Source organism: Lepidochelys kempii, chromosome 10 (assembly GCF_965140265.1).
Source record: "Lepidochelys kempii isolate rLepKem1 chromosome 10, rLepKem1.hap2, whole genome shotgun sequence".
NCBI lineage: Eukaryota > Metazoa > Chordata > Testudines > Cheloniidae > Lepidochelys > Lepidochelys kempii.
Genome location: NC_133265.1, coordinates 52,200,032 through 52,208,411, shown reverse-complemented (window position 1 = coordinate 52,208,411; position 8,380 = coordinate 52,200,032).

The window sequence follows — 8,380 nt, the reverse complement described above, 5'->3', positions numbered from 1 at the left end:
TGGAAGAGGCCCTGGAGGTTTTTCACCTTCCTCTGAAGCATGGGGCACGGGTCACTTGCTGGAGGATTCTCTGCTCCTTGAAGTCTTTAAACCATGATTTGAGGACTTCAATAGCTCAGACATAGGTGAGAGGTTTTTCGCAGGAGAGGGTGGGTGAAATTCTGTGGCCTGCGTTGTGCAGGAGGTAGGACTAGATGATCATAATGGTCCCTTCTGACCTTAGAATCTATTAATCAAATTTGGTCCCAAGCTTGTATTGACAGAAATTTGTTCTTGAAATAAGGTGACAGTTGCAGCCAAGTTCTAAATGGACAGGTGTCTGCATCACACCTTTGGCACTCACCGGCACTGCGGAGTCTCAACAGAAAGACCAAACTGAATAAGCACTGAAACTGAACACACTCCACCTTGAAGTCTATCCCTTTGGCTCAGAACTGAGGTGAGCTGGAGAAGCTGCCAGTGCTATTTATACAGTTCCCAAAGCACATTAGGAAATTTACAGAACAAAGAGATGTGATCCATGCAGTGTATCTTTACAATCTAATTTAGATATCACAACAAACAGCAGAATGGGGGTGGTGCAAGGGGGCATGAACAGCACCTAGGCTGTGCTCACGCACATTTTGGTTTGTGCATAAATAGGAGTTGGGTCTGAAGGCTTGACAATCCAGCACATTTTGGTCACCCCTATCCCCAAGCACAAAAATATTGTATTATTTAAAATGTCTGTTTAGAGTAAGTTGAATGCTCAATAAAGGTGCTAGATTGACAGCCCTGCAGATCAAAGTCCTCGGCTTATTAATAGACTAGGTAAAAAAACATAGAAGAGTGGCAGCTTCCCCTCATGGCTCTGCCAATGTACCTCAATAGACAGCAATGACCTCAAGGAACCTTCTCCATAGTTGAGACGGTAGCTCATATATTCAAAGCCCATTTGATTGGTGACCCCTCTGCCCCAGCTGCCAATAGAGGGGTCAAATGTAATGGTGGTTCTTGCGATGCCTGTGTTTGGTCATTCATGTGAAATTCATGTTACATAGACAACAGAACAGCTGTTAGATGGCATCCACATTAAGGCCTCAATCCTGCAACTTTACAATTGTGACAGAGTGCTGTCCCTGCATAGAGCCTACTGAAGTCAATGGGGCTCCATGCCTGGATAGCAGAATGTCGGTATGTAAGTTTCAGGATCAAGGCTTAAGTCACTAATAGCGTTAACTAGATTCAATTGCTTAGAACTGTCTGTCTGTGTACCTGTAATCAATACCATAGGTCATCCAGCTACCATTAAAAATGTCTCACCAGTGTTTGGGTGGAATGAGCATGTGAGTGAGTTTGGTGGTTCTGGGTACTGTTTGCTGTTATATTGCTCATTGGAACTCTTCATTTCCATATGCATCTTTGGGATCTTTATATTAAGCATGTGCTTAAGTGCTTTACTGAATCAGAGCCTAAATACCTAACTCTGTTTCTAGTAATAAAGTAATGAGTCACACCCTCAAAATAAGACACAATTTCTACCTATATTCAGAACCCAAAGTACATTTCATCTTGAAATCTCTTGGGTATTACTGCTAATGCTTAAAATAATGGGTTTAGATACAGAATGTTTTCAGAATTTTTTTTTTAAAATGGGGACTTTGACAGGTGGAAGTCTAGAATTGTAAGAACTCCATAACTGGGAATTCCTTTAGGTTTGACTGACAGGGCTATGCATGTGACCAAGCACTCATCATCCCACAGTCATCTGACATAAAAAGTTTTGTCCCAGAAGTTTCATCAGTCACAATGTTGGGGTGACTGACTACTAACTTAGAATGAACAATTTTATTTGACTAAGTAGCAGGAAAATACTATGTAAACATGGAACTGACAAGACAGAGTAGTGATTATTGAACACTGTCTGTTAGCTTAGCTCCCTGACTCTTCCAAGAGAAAAAGTACATATTTAAATCAATTCATATTCAAAGGGTGAGCTCCAGAGCAAAGTTGGCTGTCTTCCAGAAGCATTTGCTTCATCCCTGAAACGCAATATGACCATATAATTTTAAAATAACAGTGTAATTACTGTCCCATTTTTGAGATGTCTACCATCAGTGGTTTTTGAAGCTTAAATATATCTGAAGATCAACCATTCGGGTAGCCTCAGATATGAATGGCAAAGCAGAACATTTACTTCTTGTATCCAAAATTTCTTCCTATGTCTTTGTACGGTGCCTGTCACAATGAGGCCCAATCCAGACTAGGACATCTGAGCACTACCTCAATACAAAAAGTAATTCCTGCAAGGAAATGACCATTCCCATGCAGTTACTGATGCTGTTCTTTTATTCCACTTTCTGCACTGCTTCTGCTGCTCTAGAAATTGCTGTTATTACATGAAGAAAAGGAGTACTAGTGGCACCTGAAAGACTAACCAATTGATTTGAGCATAAGCTTTCATGAGCTACAGCTCACTTCATCCGATGCTTCCGATGAAGTGAGCTGTAGCTCACGAAAGCTTATGCTCTAATAAATTGGTTAGTCTCTAAGGTGCCACTAGTACTCCTTTTCTTTTTGCAAATACAGACTAACACGGCTGCTACTCTGAAACCTGTTATTACATAGTCACAGTCACAGGTTCTGCCACAGGATCTCAAGACATTCCTAATCAGGTTTCCCCTCAGAAGGAAGGGAGAAGAAGAGGTAAACCAAGTACACCAAGAAGAGGTAAACAGCTTGCTGCCACAATCCATTTCTACATCCTCCTCCACTGAGCTGGAGAGCTAAAGGGTGAGTGTCAAAAATGCCATCAGATTTTTTGGCTGCTGTTCTTATCATAATTGTATCTCAATTACTTGTTGTTATATGTCCTCATATCAATACGGACAGCAATGTAAAACAGTTCAGTGGTTTCATAAATGGATATGTTTATTGTTCTGCCAAAAAATTGCAAACCTATACTTTAGCAGAGCTTGTAATTATCTAGATGTGCTGGTGGACGTTATAATCATAGCGTGTGTGTGTGTATATATATCTCAGTGCATTGGCAAAAGAACTGCTTAATAGAAATGGAGTACTGTCTTCTGAATGTAGGGTCTTTATTATTGTCCAGTTTGTCCCACTCCAATCTGCTAACCAGGCCAACATGGTGGGCATTTTTACCACTCTTTTCCTATCCTCACACACAAAAGAGCTGAGTCTGATTAGCAATTGCACTGATGTAGATCAGGAGCAACTTCAGTTAAGTTAATAAATGCCAGTTTCGCACCAATGTGAGATGACAGTCAGCCCCCAGTCCAAAAGTTCTTCTTTTTTGATCTCTGATGTAGTTAAAGCACAATCCGTTTCAGCTTAGTGTTTGTGTGGACAGGCTTTATGTCATACTTTTACCTCCATAACACATGAAAACTTTACCTTGAGTTTTACTTATCATCTTCGGCATTCTTCCCTTCTATGTCACAGTACCATGCTCACTACTTTCAAGAGCAAACAGACTGTAATCAAAATGAATGGAAGAGATGGAACATTTTCACTGACTGTTCCTCCAGGCCTTTCAATAGCCTTCCTGCAAAAACAATCCCAAGTGTATTCTTTAAATGAAAGCAGGCAGACACGCACTTCATGGTTAGGTACACATTGTTTATTGTGTGGGGTATCCACACACAAACCTGACAATGTGGTTTCACCCTAAAAGTGACTTTGTAAAGACAGCATTTGGGGGTCCCATATTCACTGGGCCTCATTGATTTCCATATTAAATAGACTCAGCTAGCAAGTGACAAGTTTTTTGTTTTCCTACCTGACATTTCCATATTTATTGGGTTTAGGTGCAAGGAGCGGAGAAGGAGAACAAACTTGTGTCAGGGTGAACGTAGCCTCCCAGTTCAATGGTTGCACTAACTAAACTGCTGAGGGGGCACTGACCACCCACAGCAACACCCTTCACCACAGCACCACAACTCTCATCCCAGCATGCAAAGGGAAGGCTCTGAGGGAGGGGGACAGCCCTGCACTCCCCCCACAGCAGTGCCTCCTGTCCCGTGGGGCTATGCCCAGCTCTCTGCTCCTTATGTTGCAACCTGGCACACAGGATCACAGTGTCACTCTGGATTGGCTCAGCCACCCTTCCATCATGACGGAGGGGTAGCTGGGCCTACCCTGAACAGCGCTGCAACCCTGTGCACCAGGTGGCAACGCCTGGAGCAGAGAGCCAGCCCAGCCCTTTGGGACAAGAGCCACCACTGCAGGGAGGGCTTGCTCTTCAACTCCCACTACCCTGGGGCCTCTGCTTCGCAAGAGGCTGGAAGAAGTGTATGTTCGCCTGTTTTTACACCCTTGCTTTCATGATTTCTCTGGTTGCAACTGAAACCATGAATCCCCGTAAAAGACCTCCCCCCCACCGCTCCCCACCTTGTGTAATATTACAGGCTTTGATATTGAAGAGTAAGAGGGGATGACCAGAACACACGGAATCAGGCTTTTCCATACTTATCCCTTTCAAGAAAATAGGACAGAGGCAGCAACTAAATCCCCTGGAAAGCAGTAACTCTGACAAGAATTTAGGGGTCATAATGGACCAACAGCTTACCGAGAGCTCCCTGCACAATGCTGTTATAAAACGGGCTAATGCCCATAATGGAGATGTAAACAGGAGTAACGACGTGGTTTTATCTTTGTATACAGCATTGGTGAGAATAATTCTGGAACATTACGTTCAGTTTGGATGTCTACATTTTCATAAGGATATTGAAAAAATTGTAGAGGGTGCTGGAATAAATACCTTACAGCGAGAGACGTAAAGAACTCAATCTGTTTTATCTTATCAAAAAGAAGATTACAGGGTGATTTGATTATAATGTATAACTAGTATAACCACAGGGAGAAAATACGGGGTACTAAAGGACTTAATCTGGTAGAGAAAGTGTAACAAGAACCAATGGCTGGAAACTGAAGCCAGACAAATTCATATGAGAAATAAGGCACATGTTTTTAACAGCAGGGATGATTAACCACTGAAACAAACTGTTAAGGCAAGTGTTGGATTTTCCATCTCTTGATTATTATTATTTGTATTATCGTAGAGCCTTGGAGTCCAAGTAATGGGCAAGGATCCCCTTGTGCTGTACCTGCCCAAGTGTCATCCATTAAGAATAATGGATGCTTTAGCCAAATACAAGTAAGTGAGCTCAATACAGGAGTAACTGGGTGAAGTTTAATAGTCTGCAATGTGCAGGAGGTCAGACACGATGATCTAATAGTCCCTTCTGGCCTTAAACTCTCTGAATCTATGAAAGACAGGATGTGGGAAAATATTCCAATTCTGGTCTTTTTCTGCCTCTTCACTGCTCAGCTCTTGTTGTTTTTTCAGAGAATGAAAATAGCATTTCATACTTACCTGCTCCCTGAACCCAAGGGCCTCTTGATTTAAAAAAGGAAAAAATGGGGACATGTAATATTGCATAGTTTAGTAGTATTAATAATAGTGAGTGACTAGGATTAAGTGAGTCTTACAAGAAAAGACCTCCTTGGAGATATTTTAAGACATTAGCTCATGTTTTCTAACCAACAGCATTTGGTGTGGCATCTGAACAGACCCTTGCGTTATAGATCAGGGCAGGTGCAGAAGACTGTACTATAAATACTTTCACCTTTAAGGAAACTAGCAGACTGTCGGGAACTGCCTTCTTGGATGACAAAAGTTCCGATGGGAACAGAGTATTTTCTAAAGCAAAAACTGTAAAATAATTTTAGAAAATGCCAGTGGTTTATTACCCACTTTGTTATTTCCCAATCTTAAATTAACATCTGCACTGCTCATCTTAGAAACATGACTGAAAACATTCACAGTGGTGACACTGAGAGCTTTTAGTACATGTAGCTGTAATATTCACAGACATTTTTGCATGTGCGTATTATCCAGTGCATTGAGCAGGGAACTGGGAGTCAAGACTCCAGTGTTACATTTCAAGTTCTACCACTAACTTAAGCCTTGCAACACTGAAGTCAGTGGGAGGTTTTGCCATTGATTTCAGTAAGCCCAAGCTCAAGACTGAATTGTGGAACTGTGGGCAGGTAATTTATCCTCTCAGTCGCTTCCGTTTTATTTTCTCACTTTATGCTCTGTATAATATACCTATCTCGCCATAACATTATGTGGTTTAGCTAATTTATTGTAAAGCTCTTTGAGATCCTTAGATGAAAAGATCAATACAAACTGTTGGCAAAGCCTGCCTAATTGATCAGTAGTTATGATCTTTAGTGTTGTATTTGTTGTATATTTTATTTTAATATATAAAAATTTAGTGATGTTTTTTTCTGACCCCCAAAATTCATGTCGTTCTCTCCATCCCAAATTCATTTTTATGGACCCTAATTATAAAAATGTTTCAGATCTCTGTGAGACCTTTGTTCAAATCAGGTTTTGCCTGTACTGAAATAAATTAGTGTTGCTAACTCTCTCCCTGCATGAAACAGACCTATGAGCTCATACAGCTGACCTATTTGAGTGCTTAATCACCTTTATCTGTTTGCCAAGAACTGGCAAAACCAGTCCTCATCAGTAGCTAGGTGTCATGTCTTAACAGCTCAGACAACAGCCATCTAGAGAGAGAAGAACAATTTTTTAAAGTGTAAGTGTGTGTGTGTGTAACCTGACAAATTCAAAAACCCTGTTTGAAATGCATCTGTGATGGTGTAAAGTTTTATTCCTAAAAAACAGCCTTATCAGGGATGTGTTTCAAGGCAATATGCATATGAATACTACATCCACTTGCTCCTTTGTGTGTTTTCAGACTTAACCTGAGCTCTGAACAAAGAGAGACATCCCTCTCAAGTTACATTCCACTGCTGTACTTGGTCTAAGAAAAGGCAGCTTCCAGTCATGTTCTGAGAGGTAACACCATCTGGCAATTAAACTTACTAGATAACAGAATCTTTGTTGCAGGGAAAACTAAAAGTATTGTTTAAACATAGGTTTCGGAGTAACAACCCTGTTAGTCTGTATTCGCAAAAAGAAAAGGAGTACTTGTGGCACCTTAGAGACTAACCAATCTATTTGAGCATAAGCTTTCATGAACTACAGCTCACTTCATCAGATGCAGCATCCGATGAAGTGAGCTGTAGCTCACGAAAGCTTATGCTCAGATAAACTGTTTCGTCTCTAAGGTGCCACAAGTACTCCTTTTCTTTTTGTTTAAACATACTCTTTCTGTATCTTTCTTCTCTGTATTGTCCAACTTTTAAAAAGCCTAATTTATTTAACAAAACACAATATAACTGCAATAGGTATTATCTTTTAGCAATGTCCATTATCTTTTGTCATCTTGCCAGAGACAGGTAAAACTGTTGTTAAGGAGCCAGTGTGCTGGTTGTGAATTAAGAGGGATTACAACCTCAGCTCAGCCGAAGTGCTATGGCAGAGATCTCTGGCTGAAAGTGGTGAAAGAGTAACTGTAGCTACCAGTAACGTATGAGTATTATCATTATCTTGGAAAATCAGTGTTTGTGCTGCATCTTTTTTCAATATTAATAAGTAACTTCAAAACATACTTTCCTCAAGTATCTCTTTTTAAAGCATAGAGAGAGAAATTAATCGTGTATATCTCTTAAATGCAAGGCCTACCTTTTCTAGCCAGATGGAGCAGAAATACCCAAGCAACTTGAAATGTTCAGGTTTCAGAGTAACAGCTGTGTTAGTCTGTATTCGCAAAAAGAAAAGGAGTACTTGTGGCACCTTAGAGACTAACCAATTTATTTGAGCATAAGCTTTCGTGAGCTACGATGAAGTGAGCTGTAGCTCACAAAAGCTTATGCTCAAATAAATTGGTTAGTCTCTAAGGTGCCACAAGTACTCCTTTTCTTTTTGAAATGTTCAGTGAAAGGTAAGATGACTATGTTTGTACATGTTTGTGCTTCTCTTCGTCTCTATCAGAAAAACAATTTAAATCACCTCTAAAATTCAGATCCATGGGGGACCTTGGAGTCATGATATAAACAAACTGCACTAATCAGAGATTTTAGTTTGAGAAGAACCTCAAGATTTCCTTTTTCCTGGGGAGGTGGCAACTTCCTCTAGGTATCTTCCAAAGATCCAAGGATTGCCTCCCCCTTTTCCCCTCCTACCCCTCCCAATATACACGTTACTTTCCAACTTCCCCATCCCACCCTTGAGGCTCCCGGTCAGGGCCAACATCCTTTCAGCTAAAAGGAACTGGATGTGAGTCTTGTCCATGCCTATGAGTCCCACTCCTTAATTGCTATTCAGAATGTTATTTTAATTTGGCAAGACATTAATTCTACCCAGAGGCGACAGAGCTACCGCATAGTATTCCCAATCCCACAGCATTTTACACTTTTAAAGTCATTTTTGGTTTTGGAACCCTAGCATCTGCATGAAACA